General features: G+C 36.1%; 2 long non-coding RNA genes across 2 annotated transcripts in view; one reads left to right on the forward strand and one right to left on the reverse strand.

Moving 5' to 3' along the window:
- Positions 1-21,023, reverse strand: part of LOC111091973 — a 31,026-nt gene extending 10,003 nt beyond the window's left edge. The window contains exons 1-2 of the long non-coding RNA XR_005377149.1: positions 20,917-21,023; positions 12,035-12,115 (exon numbers count right to left, since the gene is read on the reverse strand). This is a non-coding gene — a long non-coding RNA (uncharacterized LOC111091973). The remainder of the gene's footprint in view (positions 1-12,034; positions 12,116-20,916) is intronic.
- The window catches only part of LOC106557625, a 195,822-nt gene that overhangs the window by 148,537 nt on the left and 24,943 nt on the right, over positions 1-22,342 (forward strand). The window contains exon 13 of the long non-coding RNA XR_005377148.1: positions 3,333-3,460. This is a non-coding gene — a long non-coding RNA (uncharacterized LOC106557625). The remainder of the gene's footprint in view (positions 1-3,332; positions 3,461-22,342) is intronic.

Raw genomic sequence — 22,342 nt, forward strand, 5'->3', positions numbered from 1 at the left:
ATAAAATGAGAATTGAGAGAACCAAAGTGAAAGGCTTCAGGCAATATGAAGATGCATTTAATGCATTTTTATTTTTAAAAATTTTATTTTTAAGTTAATGCATTTTTATTTTTATTTTTTTTAAATTTTTTTTAAATTTTTTTTTCTTTATTTATGATAGTCACACACACAGAGAGAGAGAGAGAGAGAGGCAGAGACACAGGCAGAGGGAGAAGCAGGCTCCATGCACCGGGAGCCCGACGTGGGATTCGATCCCAGGTCTCCAGGATCGCGCCCTGGGCCAAAGGCAGGCGCCAAACCGCTGCGCCACCCAGGGATCCCGTTAATGCATTTTTAAATTTCTTACTGAGATAGACTATCCCAGTGATGTGCAACGCAGATTGTCTATAATACTACTGAGAAATAATTACATTCTTCACTACTTTCAGCAAACACATCCACCACAATTAAAACACTGGAAATGATATTTGTATTTTGCTTCCATTTTCTGGAATGATATTTGCATTTTGCTTCCATTTTCTGGAAATTAATATTAACCTCTTAATATTTAAGAAGAATGTGGTCATGTAGTCCAAGGAAAATGAATGCTAATATGTATTGTTTTTATGCCCCAAATGTCATTTATTTTTGATAATTCTATAGTCCCTTGTTGCTCTCTTTGGAGAGTTCAAGTTTATTTTCCTGTTGAAGTAAATTACTCTCTGGTAAAACACTTTAAAATTCTTTTTTTTTCTTTTAGTTAGGTCATTTCTTGTTTAAGATTATTTTTATTTTAAAATAAGCACATTTCTTTTTTAAAATGTGCAAAATTACAGCTGATCCTTGCCTATATTTCTTTTGAAGTTCATGAGCCTCTATTTGTGTTTTTCAGAACTTGGAAAATACAATGACATCTGTGTTTATGAATTCCACAAAATATTTCATAAAACTATAACACCTTTTGTTATAATTATGATGCCTTTTTTTTGGTTTTCCCAAGAGATAATTTTGATTTTAAATTGATAATTTAAAATAAAAATTTGGTATTTAGTTCTAATTGTGCGTTGGAATAAACTCATTTCCTCTTTTGTTCACAGGTACATAAATGCATATGATGTTCGTATTTCATTATAAAACTAATGGCCTTCCTTAATTCAGGATACTTCATTGTCTTTATATCCAGTATCCACAGTAAAATTTTATTGTTAATTTTGTGTAGCAGCAACTCAATGCTTGTTTATACACTGTAAAACTTAGTAGCCATTGAGGTGTTTATTATCCATGAAGCTCATTTCACATCTCATCTATTATATGAATAAAAGGTGAAAATAATTACATTTTTTCCTAAAATGACATTGGTAGGACTGATTGTAAGGAAAAAAGGAAACTCGACCAGGTCAAATAAGTTTACAGATTATTTTCATTTTACTATTAATTTTTGAAAAGAAATACCAGCGAATTAGTGGAGAAAGCCAATATACCCAGACCATGAGCTCTAAGCTTGAAATGAAAATATTAGCAATGGGAGCTCCATGTAAGTGAAATGAAACTTCTTTAGTTTTCTGTCTGTAGAAATGTGGTCGTTACCTATGTTTAGGGCAGATCCAAGTTCTCTGAAGCCTGAAACTGACCAAATATGAGGTGAAAAGAGCAAAAGTGTAAAATGAACCATTGCTGGAGCTTTGGAGATTCAATTACATTTCATCTGAGCTCTTTCAAGGTAATTTACCAGAGATGTATCCTGATGGCTTCCTAGATTTCCCTCCCTACCTAGAGTCTTCCACAAGTCCCTGTATCCTTGGTGATCAGAGATAGAAAGACTCCAAAATTTAAGCATCATTGTATTCAGGATAAATTTAACCTGTGCATGCTGATGATTTTTTGTGTGTTTTCCTGTGTCTCTACCTTTTGTGTTTCTAAACTTGCCTCCTCTGCTGTTTTTCTGGCCTGCCACCCAAGTGTGGGCCCCATTTGATCAACTTTATTTTTTCTACTAGTGCCAGATTTTCCATAAGTAAGGAAAAGAAAAATTGTTTCAGGAATTTGGCAAAAATATGGCATCTATATTTTTTATGGCATATGAGAATAACTGACATAATTCTTAAGTGACATTACTTCTCTTTTCAGTACACATAAAACATGACAATGTTCTCCTTCTGCAGTTGGGGAGTGGTGTACTCAGTTGGTAACCTGAACAACCCTGATGGCCATTGGGTAAATCAACCACCCTAAGGAAACAGAGAGAACAGACACACAACCTGGGACTAGCTATTTGAAAGGGGATTTTTTCTTGAGGTGTTAGAAGTAAAAATGATTTTACAAATGCTTCTATGAGGCCCAGAGACCCAACCCAGCATTGTGACCAGCCTCCATTGTGGCTGGAGTGATTGAGGTAACTGAACAATTTGGCCAGGTGAGGGAACTGGGAAGAGTTTCCCAGGTAAATGGAAGACTATATGGTAAGTCCTAAAGTTGGATGAAATTATGGTATTTTTAAGAGATGTTCAGCATTGTTGAATCACAAAGGATGAAGGTGAGGAAGAGAAAGATGATGATAGGTGTCAGGTGAGGCTGTGTCAGGACATTTTTATTTATCATAAGAATAATGGGAAGCCACTGAAAAATTTTAAGAAGTAAGTATGATCATAGTTTCATTTTAAGAAATATTTCAAGGTTGTAGAGAGGCAAAAGACTGGAAACATCAGGTTACAATATGTAAAAATTACTTTAAAACATTTTAGGATAGCTGATACGATGTGATATATATATATATATACCAGTTAGTTGAGGCTCTATTTTTGGGCTTGATTACCAACACACCACTGAGGGTGCACAGTCAAAAGGATATCAGCTCACAATCTATCAGAAAAGGCCACAGCCACCTACCAAAAGCACTTCTCTAATCCTATGGCTCTCAACAACCAATTCTTTGCTAAGTAACATAGTGAGTGTTAGAAATATAGTGTTTATTGATGTAACCAAAGGTCTACTAATTAGCATGATGTAGAGAAAGAAAGAGATTATTAGTACTGAAAGATTGTCAAGACATGTAGAATGACTAAAGTACTTTAGACATTACCAAATGTTACCTGAACAGGATATAAAACTTTACCTCAGTATATCATTCCTTAAGGATGATACCTGAGGTTTGAATTCTGATTGATCCTACAAACCAAGCATTGGTTTAGGAATATTTCTGATTGCATTATGGTAACTAGAGGCAGTGGTTAAATTTTACCAAAGACTACGTATCTTTTAGATGTCTATAGTTTTGTCAGAATTTGGCCTGACTAAAGATTAATAGCAGATAATGAGGGAGGAGTTAATCTTTGCTCTCTGAAATTCTTTGACAGGTATTACTATCTATAAGAAAGAGCTTGGGCATTCTGAAGGGCCAGTGAGGATTAGGTCAGCCCACAGCAGACAGCATCAACTGACATATTCTCTGCTATTACATGAAGAATGAGAATGGCCTGAACAAGTAAGTTGGAGATTATGGCTGGGTTGACTTAAGAAATATATAGGAGATAAACTCAATAGAACGTGATAATGACAAATGAACAGTCTGAGGGGGAAGGAAGGAGAAAAATCATATATCTCTTTTGATCACTGGCAACTGGCTTGAGGAAGCTTCCATTCACTCAGAAAACAATAGTAGAAAAGCAGGTGTAGGAAAAGATGGTGAGTTCAGTTTTATAAATATGGAGTTTGAAGTGCCTGAAACATTCAAGCAGAATTTTCTAATGGTCAGTTAGATGTGCATATCTGGAACCATGCAGGATCTGTGCTGTGAGTAAGCTAAGGGACCCTTCTGAGGTAAAGGAAACAAAGCAGTAGAACCTATTATGGCTATCACCCAGCTAATGAACTGTGTTATTTTCGAGTCACAGATTTCTCTGATGTGGTAATACTTACTAGGAGAATATGAGATGTTATTCTGAGGTAACATCAGTGTGCAACTATACAATTTATTGTCACTGGTTAAAAATAAATTTTGTGAGAAATAATTGATATGCAGTCTCTGCAAGCTCCCAGTGTTCTGAGTCAATTTAACTAATTTTTACACAATCTAAACTATTCTTCCTGAGGCCTTTTCCCAAGGTTGAGCTAATTATACCTTGAGCTTCTTTACCTCTCAGAGTTGTTTATTTCATTGATGTGGGGTGCTTTTTTTTTTTTTTTGTCTGTTATAGGCTACTAGTGTAAAGTATAGTCTCCATTTCAAAGAGAATTAAGGATACGAATATACAGGGGAGTCCTGCTTGCAAACCTCAACTTCTAGTCTCATCTCTTTTTTATGGCCAGAATAATATAAATTCTATATTTCTCTGTTTCTCCATAAGATCTTGACAAGATATTTATTCCTTTAAATACACTGACTTCAGATATTTTATTTCTGCTCACTCTCTCTGATATACTTTCCTTTTTTGTATAATGAATTATACCTTCAGATCAGTATTACTTCCTCAACAGAGTTTGCTCAGGGAGAGTTCATGAAGAATCAGAAGAGAAAAAAGTCTCTGGATAAGATTTAAATTAAACAAATATACAAAACCCAAACCAGGATCTAAAAGCACAAAAAAGAAAAACTCCTGAAAAAGATGGAAAAGTGGCTGAGCCATTGGAGAAAATCCAGGGAAGTGTGGATTTAAGATGAAAAAAGAAGAGGAGGTTTCAGGAAGAAGGGAGTGGTCAGAAATATCAATCACTTCTACAGTAGATAAATACCTACTGCCCTTAGCTAATAGTGAAGTTAGTGCTGATATTTTTTTGAGCAATATCATGGAACAGTGTGGAAATAAGCCAGAAAGCAATTGGCTGGGGAGTTAGTATGAGTTGAGAAAATGAGTGAAAACAATTCTTAAACTGTTAGGCTCAGCAAGGGAAAGAGTGTTAGAATAGTTGTTAAAAGGGGCCAAAGTATTGACATTGATTTTCTTTTAATGCAGAAGAAAAACACTTAGATTCTATTTTGTTAATTCAAAGAAGTATGCAGAGAGAAAGAGGATGAACAGAAAGGACATTGAGTAAATAATTGATCAAATTATCTGAGAAGGCAGGAAGTTATTGGTCCTAGCGAACAGGCTGAGAGGTCAGCAATATGAAGGGTAGAGACTCTTGCCACTGTCTCATGATAAAGGGAGGGAATGATACAGCTAAATGACAAAAAGTTTTTGAGTGCTGATGATATGCCAACCATATTTCTAAGTGTTTCTCATTTACTAGGTCAGTGGTTCTGAAACTGTGGTTCTTGATTCTGTGCTGCAAAATCAGCATGCCTAGGAAATTGTTAGAAATGCAAATTCTGGGGCTCAATCTTATGTCTACTGAATCAGAAACTCTGGGAATGGGGGTCCCCTTGTGTTATAGCAAGCCTGGGTGATTCTGGTACTTGCCCAAGTTTGAGAACCACCGCAAAGAATACAATCTAGACACTAGTAGAATTTCTTTTTAGGTTAGATATTAGGAATGTGTCTATTTCACAATTAAGGAAGCTGAGGCATAGAAAGTTAAAATAATTTTCCAAAGGTCAACAGGTGTCTGGATCCAAAGCCCACACTTTCGACTCTTAGGCTATCTCTAGGAATTGCTTGCAGAATTGAGGATGAGAGGTTGAACAGTTTTCTTTTCAAATAAATTCATAATTTGTTGTTGTTTTCCCTCTAACTCAAGAAGTGGAATCACTTCCTGAGATTGAGAAGGACAAGTGGCCCACCATACACGTAACTGTTGAAGGTTGAACATGGTTTTTGTTGAAAAATGGATAAATACTTGAATGAAGCAAAAGGAAGAATTGCTATTTAGCAGTAGGTCAATAGATACTAATATGTTAGATATTAGTAATTAATATTTTAACATAATAAATATTAATAACATCCAGGAACTTATAAAGGTAATGATCTAAATGGTTTTTGCTTTAACTAGGGGTAAAGAAGTGAAACAGATTTTTCCATGATTGAACGTTTCTTAGGAAGGTGTTGCAGAAAGAGAAGCAGGAAAATTAAAGAGATTGACAAAAGAATGGTCATAATGATGGAGCATGCTATATAAGTAGGATAAGAAAGGGAGTGAATTTATAAAGGATGCGATAGGAAAAATGTAAGGATATATGGATATATAATGTAGGATATATGTGGATACTAACTCTCATGCCCTTAGCAAAATAATAATATTAAAAACCATATAAAATAAGTAGCCAGGGGATCCCTGGGTGGTGCAGCGGTTTGGCGCCTGCCTTTGGTCCAGGGCGCGATCCTGGAGACCCGGGATCGAATCCCATGTCGGGCTCCCGGTGCATGTAGCCTGCTTCTCCCTCTGCCTGTGTCTCTGCCTCTCTCTCTCTCTCTCTCTCTCTCTCTCTCTCTGTGACTATGGTAAATAAATTAAAAAAATTAAAAAAAATAAGTAGCCAGAGTAGAAGTTCTCAGTATAATAAAAATAGAAATTAAACATTCTCTTGAAATCAAGTTCTTTTCTTGCTTTCCATGGCACTATATTCTCCACTCCCCTTATCTGTGTAGTCACTCCTCATTCTCCTTTACAAGCTCATCTTCTTCCACTTAGCATTTAAATTTTAAATGTTGAGATTTCATAAGACTCTGTCCTTGGTTCTGTCCTCTCCTGACTCACTTCTCCATGTGATATCATCCATATTTGTGATTTCAATTTTAGATAACTCCAAAGTCTAGATATCTCTAGTCGAGACTTTGCTTTTGAACTGTAGACCCATATACCCAGCTGTTTTTTTTCTTTTCCAAAATCACCACATTGATGTCTCAAAGACACCTCAAACTCACCACAGGAAATGCAGAACATATTTTTTCGCCCATTAAATTTGGTCTTCTTCCAGAGTTTCCAACTTTACTGAATGGCACCATCATCTATACAGTTGTGCAGGATGGAAGTCTATGAGTTGTCGTTAATGCCCTCCCTTCTTCATATACAGTGCATGACCAAGTCGAGCTGATTTTTACCTCTTAAATATTTACCAGATTTGTTCTGTTATTCTCCTTTTACCCTATTTCCTGATCTCTGTTGCCATTAGTTTTTGTGTGAAGTGTTGACCATTCTCCAGAGACCTATCTCCTACACTGATCTTATTTCCATACTGTAATAAAACAGTCTTTTAAAATTTCATGTCTCTGAGGATCCCTGGGTGGCTCAGTGGTTGAGTGCCTGCCTTCGGCCCAGGGCGTGATCCTGGAGTCCCGGATTGAGTCTCACATCAGGCCCCCTGCATGGAGCCTGCTTCTCTCTCTGCCTGTGTCTCTGCCTCTCTCTCTCTCTCTCTCTCTCTTTCTGTCTCTCATGAATAAATAAATAAAGTCTTTAAAAAAAATAAAATTGCCCGTCTCAACAAGTTCTTAGCCTCTTAGGATAAAAGAGAGTGCTTCATATGGCTAGTCTAGTCCAGTATTTTTCAAAATAGGCATGTGACACATTACTGAGTCATAAAATTATTTAACGAATAATAACTTTTCATTTTTTATATCTATATATGTATGTAGGTGTGTGTATGTGCACTGATTCATGCTGTAAAATGGGCTTCTTACTGTGGGTCATGATCACAAAAAGTGAAAAGCCACTGAGCTTGTTATTTCAGTCTTTCAGTTCCTGCTTATTCCAGCTACACTGGTCATCTCTTTTAAATCCCCATTGCAGGGTCTTTGTACATTCTCCAAGCTTGAAGACATGTATGTTGCCCTCTTCACCTAGTTGAATTTAACTGACCTGAAGCCCTGAGCTCAGTCATGACCTTACTAGGATAGCCTTCATCAGGGTGAGATAAGAAAGATCAGACCTTCCTGTGGACCACACACACACACAAACACACAAGACTGTGCTCTTTTGTAACATGTAGCACAGCTGAGCTTATGTATATGTGTGTGTTATCATGCAATACTTATTTCTGCAACTAGAATTTTTTTTTCATTTATTCACTAAGTACTTATTGTTTACATCAAATGCCAGTTTTCCTTTAAGATATCAGTGACCCAGCAATGAATAAGATAGGGCAGGGCACTTGCTCTCATGGAACTTATCAGGGACATGAATAGTGTCTACACAAAGGAATAAGCATTGCACATTCTGATGGTGATTTGCTTGGTGAAATCAATAAAGCAGGATTAATATGAGAGACTACTAATGTACTAACTTTGATGTAGTAACCAATGAGGTGTCTTTGAAGAAATATCACTGGAGTCGAGAACTAATGGCAAGGATAGGCCAGGCATATGGATATCTGTGAGGGCAGGGCACAGGGTATATTTGCTCATCAGTGAACATGTTTATACCTGGTATATAGTATCACTGGTGATAAAAATCATATTGCTGGATAAATGAGAAAATAGATGGATGAATGAACAACTTTTCCCAGATGGTAGAATTACAGTCTCTCAAAACAAGAATGAAAATTATTTTATGATTATGAACTTGAAGACGTTGCAATAAGAAGTAAGTACATACTCAGATGATGGGGGGGGTAGATAAATATGTTTTTCATCTTTCTCAGGAAGTATATAGAATTATTACTGGTAAAAAATATTCAACAAAACAAATGCAATCTGCTTTTCTTTTTAATGCCCATAAAACAGTGATTTGACAAGGCAATGTTTTTATTTTGTGAAGTCATTTGTTAGTTATATATTTGGCTTAGAGATAGAATTACATAATAAGATGGGAAGTAGATCAGAAATTAACATTTTATAACTCATTTTCTGACAAGATTATACTTTCATATGAAACAATATAGTCTTTGGTAGAGAGAAATGATAATAAGAACAGATGGTACCATTCTAAGATGAACCCTACAGCCCTTTTTAGATTTCTAAAATGATAGTCCAAAAAAAAACAACTCGAACAAATCTCTAGCCCTGTAAGTACTTTTTGTATATCCTTCAGATGGGAAATATTACAAACAGGCTAAATACAAAATTATGAACTAATTACACATTTTCTGTATGTTTCTTACACAAATATACCTAGGTTTACCAACCTGTTTCTTTTTTTTTTTTTTTTTAAGATTTTCTTTATTTATTCATGAGAGACACACAGAGAGAGAGAGGCAGAGACATAGACCGAGGGAGAGGCAGGCTCCTCCCAGGGAGCTTGATATGGGACTCAATCCTGGGACCAGGATCACGCCCTGAGCCAAAGGCAGACGCTCAACCGCTGAGCTACCCAGGCATCCCTACCAACTTGTTTCTTTTTCAGAAAAAAAGTTCTGGGCAGGAATTCTAGGACTGTTTTATTTTTTGTTCATTTTCTTCCCTCAAAGCAATATGGGGGGGCGGGGGCGGGGAATAAGTCTACCTAGGGATTATTTTTGTTGACTTCAGAAAGCTCACTGAATGGGTCACCTCATATCTTCAAATCTGAGACTAGTAATCAACCTCTTCATTCATTGTTAGTTCTCTAGAAATGAGGACACATTAGTTTGGCAAGAGCTGTACTCTAATTAACAGAAAAAGTAATACATGATGAGTATACATAGGCTAATTATACCTGTATACTTGGTTCTATAGAAATAATTTGAGCGATTCCATTCTGAGATTGTGTATTACTACTTTTCACTTAAGGAATGGGAAATGGAAGGCTATACTTATTTTTTTCCTCAATAAATATTTTTTCAATTTCCAATAACCTTCCACCTTCCACTGCAATGAGAGCTCTGAGAATCAATAGATTAAAGCTATAAGGAAGGAAATGACAATAGTAAGATAATTAGTTCTTTATTCAAGAAGTCCTTTGACTGTTTCCTGCTTTGAACCCCAAGGATGAATAGAGGTTAAAAAATAATAATTTCTTTGTTTTTGTTTATTTAAGATTTACCTTTTTTGTTCTAAACTTAAGGTTTTTTTCCCAAAGATGTATTTATTTCTAGAGGGAGGGAGAGAGCGAGCATGTGCATGAGTGGGGTAGGGGGCAGAGGAAAAGGGAGAGAGAGAATCTCAACTAGACTCCCCGCTGAGCGTGGAGCTCAATGCGAGGCTTGATTACACAACCCATGAGATCTGACGACCTGAGCCGAAATCAAGAGTTGGATGCTTAACCAACTGAGCCACCCAGATGTCCCAAGACTTAAGTTTCTTTCAAGAGATGGTAATGTGCTGAAACAAAGCAAGAGCATTGGCAATATGCAGGCAGAGGCATATTGGTGTGATTATGGGATTAAGATTGTAAAAATACCTTGTAGGCACTAGGTTCTGGTGACTATAATAACAAAAGACAACATTTATTTAGGTGCCACTTAATTGTTAGAAAGATCCCTTGTGGGCAGCCCCGGTGGCTCAGCGGTTTAGCGCCGTCTTCAGCCCAGGGCATGATCCTGAAGACCTGGGATCGAGTCCCATATCAGGCTCCCTGCATGGAGCCTGCTTCTCCCTCTGCCTGTGTCTCTGCCTCTCTCTCTCTCTTTCTCTGTGTAAATAAATAAATAAATAAATAAATAAATAAATAAATAAATCCCTTGGCATAGGTCCTAGTATTATCCTCTTTGTATAGGTAAAGAACTTGGATCACAGAGAATTTAAATAGCTTATTTAAATTCACATAACTAGTAAGAGGTAGAATTAGTCTAATTCAAGTTTGTTTTAACACTAGATTGTCTCTCAATATGAAATGAAGTAAAATATAGATCTACTGAAGAGTCACAAATATATTTTACAAATTCATGCTACCTCTTGGTTACTCTAATACCATGCCCTAGATTCATTCCTTGAGTCAGAATATCATTTATTTGATTATTTAAAAAATGTTGTTATAGCCCTATATTCTATTTGCTGCATCCCTATGACACTGGGAATATAGCAGTATATAACAGAAATATTTATGTATAGATGAAGTTTATATCCTATAATGTGTGGAATGGCTTATTTAACTATAATCAAGTCCTAAAGAGGTAGTGCTTGTTATTATTTGTAAACATTGATAAAACTTTATGAGTAAGCACTGAAAATACTTATGGTAGATGCAAACTGTGTAACAGATAGACTCATAATGATTTTTCAAGGGACATATTTATGCTATCTACTCTCTCTCCCCATTTTCAAACTCAGTGGAGAATCTGCTCCTTTCTTCCCATTCTCTGGTTTGGCATGTGCTCTTAAAGGGATTTGGATAACCTGCTTCCCTGGCTACAATAATTGGAATGAATGCATAGTAACTTAATTTCCTGACCAAACTGATTTATCCATGGAAAAGGCATGTAACTCAAGTTGGGTAATCAAAGGACTTTGCTTAGATCTGTAAAGCTCGTCTTAGCAAAGAGAAACTTTTCTCTTTGCGCTCAAAATCCAGCATGTGAGTGTAAGGGCTGCTGGTGGTCCTGGTGCTAGTGAGGGTAATCATCCAGAAAGAGTGAATTTTGACACAGAGAAAAGCAGAGATAAGAGGTGGGATGAAATAAATAAGTCCTGAAAGCATTTTGCATATGAGAGTCTGACTCTACTCCTAAGGCTTTACAGAGATTAGAACCAATAAATTTACTTTTTTCACCTTCTTTCTTCTTGTATCTAAGCAAACTCAAGTTGGATTTCTGTGTAAGTTAGGGGTTTAATTGCAGATAATACATACCAACTTCAACAGATTAAGGAGAAAGTTTCCAAAGAATATTATAAAACTATTGAATCTCTGGGCTGGCCAGAAGCCACATATCTAGGATCTGGGCCCCATATCCTACCACATACTTGGTCTGCTGAAGATAACCTCAGCTGCTGTCTTTGGATATACCCACTGTAGGTTTATAGTTGACAGTAGCTTAACTTTGATACTCCTCCCTCTGGAAATTGGATGTCCCAGTTCCCTCCTTTGGCAAAATAGATTCTTCACACAGTGTGTTTCTTTGTACCCCTAACTCCCAACTCTGCATTTGGCAGGGATGCCTCTGATGACAGAAATTAAATGCCTTTATCCATACTGTAAAGGAGGCTGGGAAAACGGACATTGGACTTTTATGGTGAGTTTTAGGAAAATACCCTAAATAGCAGGAAAATTTTCAGACATGTTTGGTCACTAGAAAGAATGACAAATATCTACTACAATAGATGTCACTTACATTGAAATATGTCTTTGTGATTGAGCTTATGGATTGAATGATGTCCTCAAAAAGATAACTTGAAGTCCTAAGTCCTGGAACCTGTGAATGCAGCTTAATTAGAAATAGAACCTTTATAGATATAGTCAAGATGAAGTCATACTGGTTAGGGTGGGCCTGATATCCAATGTGAGTGGTGTCCCTATGAGAAGAGGGAAATTTGGACACAGAAACACAGAGGCACAGGGTAGAAGGCCATGCATAGATAGACAGAGATTAGAGTGATGCATTTCCAAGCCAAGGGATATAAAGGATTGTCAGATACCACCAGAAGCTCTAAGGGGCAGGGAAAGATCCCCTCTGAGAGCAATCATTCAGAGAGAGCATGGCCCAGCCAAAGCCTTGATTTCAGAATTCTAGTCTTTTGACATGTGAAAAAATACCTTTTTTGTTGTTATAAGAAGTCACTAAGTTTGTGGGTATTTGTTTTAGTAGCCCTAGAACATTAATATATAGCTAGATAGCTAGATAGCTTCCATAAGGAAGCCAAGCATACCTCTGGAGGAGTAATTAGAAGCAGACTCTGAGGCAGTTTAGTGGGCAGAATGTTTATCCGAGAGTCACTGGATCCACATTTGTGAAAGGAAGGGAGAGGAACAAGATTCAGCAGAGGGAGAAGTCAAGCTATGAGGTTGACTCAGCTGGCCACATAGGGAGCTCTGGAGCTAAAATGGTTTGTCAGAATTGTCCATTTATATGCCACCTTATTCAGTCATTGGTTGTGGGCCTCTCCAAGAAGAGTACAACCTTGGACAAGGCAGTTTCCTACAGCTGAGGCAATCCCCAAATAGGCTCAAGGTTGAAGCTGCCTATCAGTAGTACTCCCAGTGGCCCAGACAATAAATCCTTCTTAGAGGTGGCGCATCTTTGTATCACCATAGGAGTCATCTATTAGGTCAAAGGGGTGTCAGGTAGACATAGAATGCTAGGTCAAGCGATAGCATATATGAAACCCCTGAAGTAGAATGGTGATTAAACTGTTGTCAGAAATGGATTAAAAAAAAAAAAAAAAGTAACAGTGATTCTAAGAAAGGAAAGTGGCTCAAGGTAAGACCAGTGAGAGTGACCAGAGTTCAGGTCATAGAAACCTACATATAGTCTTTTATTTATTTATTTATTTATTTATTTATTTATTTATTTATTTATTTATTTATTTATTTATATTTATGATAGTCACACACAGAGAGAGAGAGAGGCAGAGACACAGGCAGAGGGAGAAGCAGGCTCCATACACCGGGAGCCCAATGTGGGATTTGATCCCGGGTCTCCAGGATCGCGCCCTGGGCCAAAGGCAGGCACCAAACCGCTGCGCCACCCAGGGATCCCTCTACATATATTCTATCTTTATTCTAAGAGAAATGGGAAGCCACAGAGGTGTTGAGATAAGGCTAGAGGTGACATGATTAGTTTCACATTTAAAAATGTCAATGAAGGGTAAAGTGTATAGAATAATGTAATGGTGCCAACTGGACAATAAGGGTATCACTCTGAATTTCCCAGTAAGAGGCATTAGTCATCCTGGGGCTGCAGTGTTTACTGGAGAGAAATGCACAGACTTATGAGCTTTTTTTAGGAGGTGATTGAATATACATTGAAAGAGGAGGAGAGGGATCAAGGATGATTCCAGGTTTACAATGAGCTGAATGTGCCCCCCCACACCCATTCATATGTTGAAGTCCTAATCTCCAATGTAACAATATTAGAAGATGGAACTTTTGGGAGGTAGTTAAGTCATAAGGCTAGAACCTTGTGGGATGCGTGGGTGGCTCAGTGTTTGAATGTCTGCCTTTGGCCCAGGGCGTGATCCTGGAGTCCAGGATAGAGTCCCACATTGGGCTGGCTACATGGAGCCTGCTTCTCCCTCTGTTTATGTCTCTGCCTCTCTCTCATGTCTTTCATGAATAAATAAATAAAATCTTTAAAAAAAGGATAGAGCCTTGTGAATAAGGTTAATGCCCTTATAAGAAGAGATACTAAAGAGATGTTCTCTCTTTTCACCTGTGAGGATATATATAATAAGAAGCAAACCAGGAAGTGGGTCTTCATCACACAGTGAATCTGTCTGTACCTTGATCTGGGACTTCCTGGGCCCCAGAATACTGTGAAATAAATGTCTGATGTTTAAGCCACTCAGTCCAGGGTATTTGTTATGACAATCTGAACTAAGACAAAGTTTCTTGCTGAGATGAATAATCTTTGAGGAAGACGAGCTTACTGTGGCCGAAGCAGGAGTTCAGTTTCAGGAATGAAGCAACTGGGATTGCTTGGAAGTTTCAGTGAAAGAACAAATTATGGTTACATGTTGGTGTGAAACTCTGATGAGGCATCTGGCCAGGAGATATAAATGTGAAAAGATTTTCATGGAAACAGGGGTGGACGAAGTCACTTAGAGATTGAGGGCACAGAACACGAGGAGCCAGAGAGGTAGGACAGTCACAAAGTCTGAATGTAGGCACTTTTATATTTATGTTAGAAATATTATTTTATATTTTTGAAAGTACAATATCAACAGAGGAAATAATTATCCTTTCATTTTTTTTTCCTGACCCAAAAGACATAATTGTTTGAAATGAGAAATGTGGATAACTATGTTACAATGAATGAATTACTTCCCCATCTATTCACTATTGCAATTTAGAAAATGACCTTTTCTAAAAATAATAAAAGTGCACTGACAAATTGAGGACATATTTTTTAAGTTTTTCTACCATCAGAGGATTGACCTAATTAGGGTGTGAGGAACCCAAATGGATAAAAAAAGACTATTTAACAGTTCACTCTGTTATGTTAATGTATATTTAAAAAGTTAACAAGCAAAGGACAGAAGATTTTATTTTTCTCCCCTTTCAGAAGACTTTTTGAAGTAAGATTTCAACTTGATCTCAGCTGGAGGGTCAAGGACTAATTTATGGAATAATATTAGTTCTCAATGGAGAAGAACATGCAAAGTTGCCTTGAATTACAGCATGAGAAAGGCTAATTAAGTGCCTTCATGCAGCCTAGGCATGTGGGCTGCTATGTCTTTTTGGAGGAAGAACATTTTTATGCAAGAGAGATGTTTGCATTGCTGCCATGGAAATGGAAACTTACACTGTAGTTGACCAATAGAAGCTAAAATACACAGGAGCTTGTTTTGTTTTGTTTTTTTGCTCTGCCCAGTATAGTATTTCTAATAAATACTATGTTAGTGTAAGGTCTCAGCATTACAATTACAAGCTAAAAATTAAGGTATTTTAGGTAATGTTTCAGCATAGAACACCAGTGGTAAACACTGAAGATTTCTGTACCCACAGCAGACAGGTAGCATACAAGTCTCCAGATAAACACATGTTTATAAATATACAGTGAAGAGCTAAAGTCTAAGGGATAATGGTTTAATATGATGTTATTCAACTTCAGACAAAGCAGCATACATTAGATGTCTATTTTACTTTATAAATATTCTCACATAATTTGTTTTATTTAGTAAATAATAACTGAACATAGGTTTTTGCCTATAAGCAAGGAGAAATGAGGGTAACTTATCCTTCTCTAATAGTTTATTTTTTGCCTTCATACCCTATATTTATGTATGGTAAGTATGTACAGTTGACACACAATGTTACATTAGTTTCAGGTGTACAACATTGTGATTTGACAAGTTTATACATTATGCTATGCTCACCGCAAGTGTAGCTTGTACTGTCCCATACAGTACTATTACAATATCATAGACTATATTCCTCATACTGTGTCTTTTATATAATGTAAAAATATTTTGTATTTCTGTGCATATAAGCAGTAAGTTAGTAGAGAATGAGCTTTCTTTAAATGACACCATTTGTGACAATATCAGAAAAGATCAAGTATAGAACAATTAGCAAAATAAATGAGGTGTAAGCTGTTTATACTGAAATCCACAAATACTGTTAAGAAAATTTAATAAATATATAAACTGATGGAAGGCTATATCATGTTCATGAGCTGAAAGACTCAGCTTTGGAAAGATGTCAGTCCCCTCTCAATTGAGAATTTCTTTTTTTAAAAAGATTTTATTTATTTATTCATTAGAGACACAGAGAGGGAGGGGCAGAGACATAGAGAGAGAAGCAGGCTCCATGCAGGGAGCCCAACATTGGACTCGATCCCAGGACTCCAGGATCAAGCCCTGGGCCAAAGGCAGATGCTCAACCACTGAGCCACCCAGACATCCCACAATTGAGAATTTCTTAATGGAAGTTGCTAAGCTGATTCTAAAATTTGTATTGAAATGAATAGAATAAGGGGGGGTGGAACAAGAAATCTTGTAGAAAAGCAAAGTTAAAGAACTTAAATTTTCAGGGAGAAAAACTTTCATAAAACTATAGTAATTAAGATCATATGGTCTAGAATGAATGAAACAGAATAGGGAATCCAGAAAGAGTTACTTGACTGACCACGAAGATGGTAATGCAGTTTTATAGGTCAAGTATGACTTTTTAAGAAATGATACTGCGTCAATTTTTTGTCTGTGTGAAAAACAATACCTTAGGGTTGCTGTAACTAATTACCAAAGATTGGGTGGCTTAAAACAGAAATTTATTTTTTACATAGTTGAGGAGTTCAGAAGTTTAAAATCAAGGTGTTGTTTCCTTCTGGAGGCTCTGAGGAAGGAACCGTCCCATATCCTCTCTCCCAGCGTCAGATAGCTGACAGCAAACCTGGCAGCTCCTTGATTTGCAGACATACATCATCCCAATGTCCACCTCAATCTTTATGTTACTTTCTTTTTGTGTGTCTGTATTGTCCTTTTCTGTCTCTTTCATAGACTCTCTCATTCGAGTCATGCCATCCCAATACAGTATGATCTCACCTTAATCTTTTCCTTAATTGTATCTTCAAAGACCCTTATTTCCAAATAAGATGACATTCTAAATTTCTAGGTTCATGTGGATTGGTTGGGGGGCACTTTTCAATCCTCTGTGTCTCCTATCTCACTATGCAAAATTCAATCCTGGATGAATTACAGGCATAGATGTGAAAGGTAAAAATCATACAAATTTCAGAAGAAAATGAGAATATTTTTATAATTTGGAGTTAGGTGTGGTGGTTAAGAATGTGGAATGTAGAGTGAATCTTCAAAGATTCAAATGCTGACACCGCTGTTGACTAGCTCTGTGACCCCTGTGCAAGCCTTGTTCCTGTTTTCTCATCGGAAATATTCCTGTTATCATAAACCTACTTCCTAGGGTTGTTATGAGAATTGAAAAAATAAACCTGGAAAGTGCTTAGTATGCTGCATATTAAGGGGCATTATTATTAGGACTAAAGTGACTAGCAGACTGACTAAATGCTTTAGAGAGATTTTTATCCATGGATAGGGTAAAATCCTGCCCCTCAGAGAGGATCTGAATACATAAGTAACTGATAGGAAAAACAAACAAACAAACAGAGTTTGATTTTACTTTAATGAGTCATACTTAACAGACTGGTTACATGTACGAGATTATATGTAAAGCATTGAGATGTTTACATTAAAACATTGAAAGCAACTGAAACATTCAGCTGTAGAATAAAGCTTTTTAAAATTATGGTAGATACATTCCACTGTGCACAGATATGGAAAAATTCCCATGGCATATTGAGAAAGGAGAAAAAAAAAGCAAGTTAAAAAACTCTGTGTATGATTCAAACCTTGTAAAAAAATAGGCTATATATAAGTATATGTGTAAATGGTGAGAATAAGTGACTAAAAGATACACAGAAGGGCACCTGGGTGGCTTAGTCAGTTAAGCATCTAACTTTGATTTCGGCTCAGGTCATGATTTAAGGGTCATGAGACTGAGCCCTGTCTGGCTGCACACTGGGTGTGGAGTCTGCTTAAGATTCTCTCTCTCACTCTCCCTCTGCCCCTCTCTTCCCCCCCCCCACCCCCCTTCTTTCTCTGCCTCCCTAAAAAAAAATACACAGCAAAATGCAAAGAATGGGTATCTCTGGGGAAGAGAGTGGGGTTAAAGTGGAGTGGGAACATGAAGATGGACTTTTATTCTGCATAGACTGCTTGTTTGACTTTTTTAAAAAAGCAAAACCACATATATATTACTTTGGCAATATAAAAAATAACTTTTAAAAGATAGGGAAGTAAGAAGAGTATATGAATAAATTATTCAGAAAAGAAGAGAAACAGCTGATGAATATATTAAAATTAATCAACCACACTTATATTTAAATAAATAGAACCAAAAATTATATTGCATTCGGTTTTGTATCAACTTGGAAAAGCTCAAAGGAGATAATACCCAATGTTGAATGATCAAGAGGCAGATAATGCACATAAGTATAAAAAAAACTCACAGCAATTGTGTGGAATGTGTGTGAGAGACAGAGAAGCAAAATAAATAAAAATATTTGTTAACATTCTATTTTTAGTATATGAGCAAATATTTGCTATAAAAATGTTCATTATAGTATTAAGGATTGGTAATATTGTATGTTTGACAATAGACTGCATATATTGTGACGCGTTTAAGTAATGTGATATACAATAATAAAAATGCTATAGAGAGAGAGCTTCATAATTTTATTTTTACATAAAATACAGGTAAAAAATCATAGGCATTGTATGATATCATTTTTTGTTTAATATCTAGAAGAGTGCACACCAGAGTGTTCTAATAAATATAGCTAGGAAAATCATGAAACAAAGGAATAATTATATAGACCTTGCACTACCAGTTATTAAAATATATTATTAATTTGTAAATTTTTAAAATTTTCTTGTTTTTTTGAATTTATAAATATTTTAAGAGATTATGAGTATTGGGATTGCAGGTTTATTGTTTCACTTTATGTGCTTATCTGTATTGTTTTCTACAGTTACTTTATATTACTATGTAGTTCAAAAAATAATAAAAGTTTTTTTTGAAGATTTATTTATTTATGAGAGACATAGAGAGGCAAAGACAGGCAAAGAGAGAAGCAGGCCCCATGCAGGGAGCCCAATGTGGGACTTGATCCTGGGACTCCAGGATCACACCCTGGGTCGAAGACAGATGCTCAACCACTGAGACACCCAGGCATCCATAAAAAATAATAAAAGTTGATAGTCAAAGCATCTCAAGTCAGTTAACTCAGAATATATTTTCATAAGTTGTTTTTATATTTCACAATATTCTCACATATCTAGAAAAGCTGAACATGGTATCCAGTTCTGTCTATTTCTGTTTAAAAGTTATTTTGCTTGGGTAGGAAGATGAATTTCCTTTCAACATTGTCTTCCCCATGCTTGCTTTGCCTCCTGGACTAGATAGAAAGAAAGAAAATATGGCAGCATATGAAGACCTTGCCCATTTGTCACAGAGGTTCTTACCTGAGGACAGCAGTTCTCAGACTTAAAATGGATCACAATCACCTACAGGTCTCCTTAAAATACAACTTGTTAGGGACCTACCCCCAGAGTTCCTGATCTGGTACATCTTAAAGATCTAAAAATATCCATTTCTAGTAAGTTTCCAGATGGTGCTGTTGCCCCTGGTCTGGAGGCCACACTCTCAGACCCACGGTGCCCAGGGAATATGTATGTTTCTCCTCTGATTTGGAGAGGCCCACCTCCTTGACAACCTTTGTCCTCTTCAGGAGTATGGTGAAAGATAACATGGAGCATAACCAAACCTTGCCCCACTCCCTCTTGCTTTTCATCCCTTACTGCTTCTCAGGAAAAAGGTTAATTGGATAATGGAGTAATCAGATTTATTTTAAAATATTGTACAAGATTTACATGTACCTTTAGATATTTCTGAGATTAAAATGTTATCAACATGGCTTCTAAATTATATGATGATACACAGGGCTACATTTCATTCTATGAAATGTACTGAATGTAAATTCTGGTTTTGGCTATATGAGTTTTATTTACTGTTAGTTTGTTTCTTGTTTCTAATACCTCTGTGTTCCTTTTTGGTTAATTTCTCTGCTAAATTTAGATTTTTAAGAAAGACTTTATGGTCACATTCATATGTGAGATCTGCCTAGAACTTTCTTTTCTTACACAGTCTAGTGTTTGCTATGCAGGTTATGCTAACCTGGAGAAAAATGAGTAGGGGAATAGTCTTTATATTTCCATTCACCAGAACAAAGTTAGAGATTATCTGTTTTTTAGAGGTTTAGTGGAACTTGCCTGTAAAACCATTTCAGCCTAGAGTGTTTTTGAAGGGTACGTTTTCTATGTTTTGCTTGAAATATTTTTAACTACTACACAATGTCGTATTTCTTAAAGTGAATTTTGTTGAATTATGTTATAATTCAAATTATAAAAGTAGAGCTCAACAAATCTATGCAGAATTAACACAGCTGTGTAGCCACCACAGATTGAGAAATGAAATATTATCAGCATCCCACAAGCACACCTTATAAGGTTTTTTTTTTTTTTTTTTTTTTTTTTAAAGTGCTACTGGAATCCTGACTTCTACCAGCTGGGTTATTTAAAAAAATTTTTTATTTATTTTTATTAGAAAGAGAGAAAGAGCAAGCACAAACAAGAGGAGTGGCAGAATGAGAGGGAGAAACAGATTGCTGGCTGAGCTGGGAGCCTAACAAGGGGGGCTGGATCCCAGGACCCTGAGACCATGACCTGAGCTGAAGGCACACGCTTAACTAATTGAGCCACCCAGGCATTCCTACCAACTGTTAGGTGAAAAGAAATAAGGATTTTTAAATAACAATGGAAAATATTAAAAATATGGAAAATTGCTGAATTTATTTGCATGCCTACTGAGGGAAGAGTAGCACTGTTTAAGTACACATTCAGTTTCTCTTTGGGCAGAAACTGAAAGAGCTTGATATAGATTTAAAAAGGAAACAGTATTCAAAATTTGACAACTTTTTACCTTCAGGTTTCTGGGTGGCTTGGAAGGTAGACTAGAAACCCTTCTTTGCCAGTGGCCACCATCTGGTTTCACTTTATTACTAACTGGAATCCAGGACTCAAACAAGCCCAGAAAGGGTTGTATAAAATTCTAGAGCATTGGGTTGCTGAGATACACTTGTATGTGGAATGTCAGAGTTGGACAAAAATTTTCTTTAAAGCACTGTAGATGAATTTTGAACTTTGAGCAAGGGGAATTGTGTACTATGCATTCTTTTGAGTTTGGTTTATTGTGCTCAATATTACACTTATTAAATTCATCCAGTTTTACAGTTCGTTCATTCTCATTATTGCATAGTATTCCCTCCTGTGAATATATTATTATGTATTCATCCATCTATTGTTAATTGATATTTGGGTTCTAATATTTGGTTCTTACAAATAGTCTGCTATGAAATTTCTTTTTATTATTTTTAGAAACATATATACACATATACTTTAATTGGCATAATCCCAGAGGCAGAAGTTCTGAGTCTCAGGGAATGCATAGGGCAACGTTAGTGGATACTGCCAGTTTTTCATAGCAGTTGAACCAGTTTATATCACCAGCAGTACAGGAGTTCCAGTTGCTTCCCATCTTTGTCATCACTTACTATCATCAGTCTTCTAAATTTCTCAGTGAATGTGTAGTGCAATTTACTGAAGTTTTAATTTGCATTTCCCTTATCACAATTGAAATTGAATGATTTTGAATATCTTCTGTTGTGAAATACTTGTTCAGATATTTTGTCCATATCCTACCAGGTTATTTTTTCCTCAAAAATATTATAGGCATACATAACTATACACACACATGCATATATACATATCATACATACACACATATCTTCTAGTTTGTGGCCTTTATGTTAATATTTATACAAATATCTTCTATTCTGTGACTTGCCTTTTCATTCTTGTTTTCTATGACTTGTGTTCTTATTCTTTTAGTAGTGACTTGCTAAGCAGAAATCCATGAAGAATAAGTCTTTTAAAAACTTGAATCATTCTGGGTCAATTCAAGGTTTCCCTTTCTTCTATTTATCTTGGTAAGTTGTAATTTACCAGAAAATTATCCTTTTAATGTATCTTTTTCAAATTTATTTGTGCTTTTTACATATTCTTTTCAAATTTACTGGCATAAAGTTGTACCTACTACTACTACTTTTTTATGATTTTTTTAAAGATTCTACTTTATAATTATGAATCCTTTCTGTTCCTAATACTATTTAATTGTACCCATTCTTTTTTCCTTGATAAATATTATCACAGTTTTGTCTATTTAATAATTTCATTTTTAAATATTTCCATCGTTGTGACATGTTAATTAAAACAGACTTAATGTCACATCATAAATATATTTAAAACTTCTCTAAGGGATCCCTGGGTGGCACAGCGGTTTGGCGCCT

The sequence above is a fragment of the Canis lupus genome, chromosome 23 (genome assembly GCF_011100685.1).
Source record: "Canis lupus familiaris isolate Mischka breed German Shepherd chromosome 23, alternate assembly UU_Cfam_GSD_1.0, whole genome shotgun sequence".
NCBI lineage: Eukaryota > Metazoa > Chordata > Mammalia > Carnivora > Canidae > Canis > Canis lupus.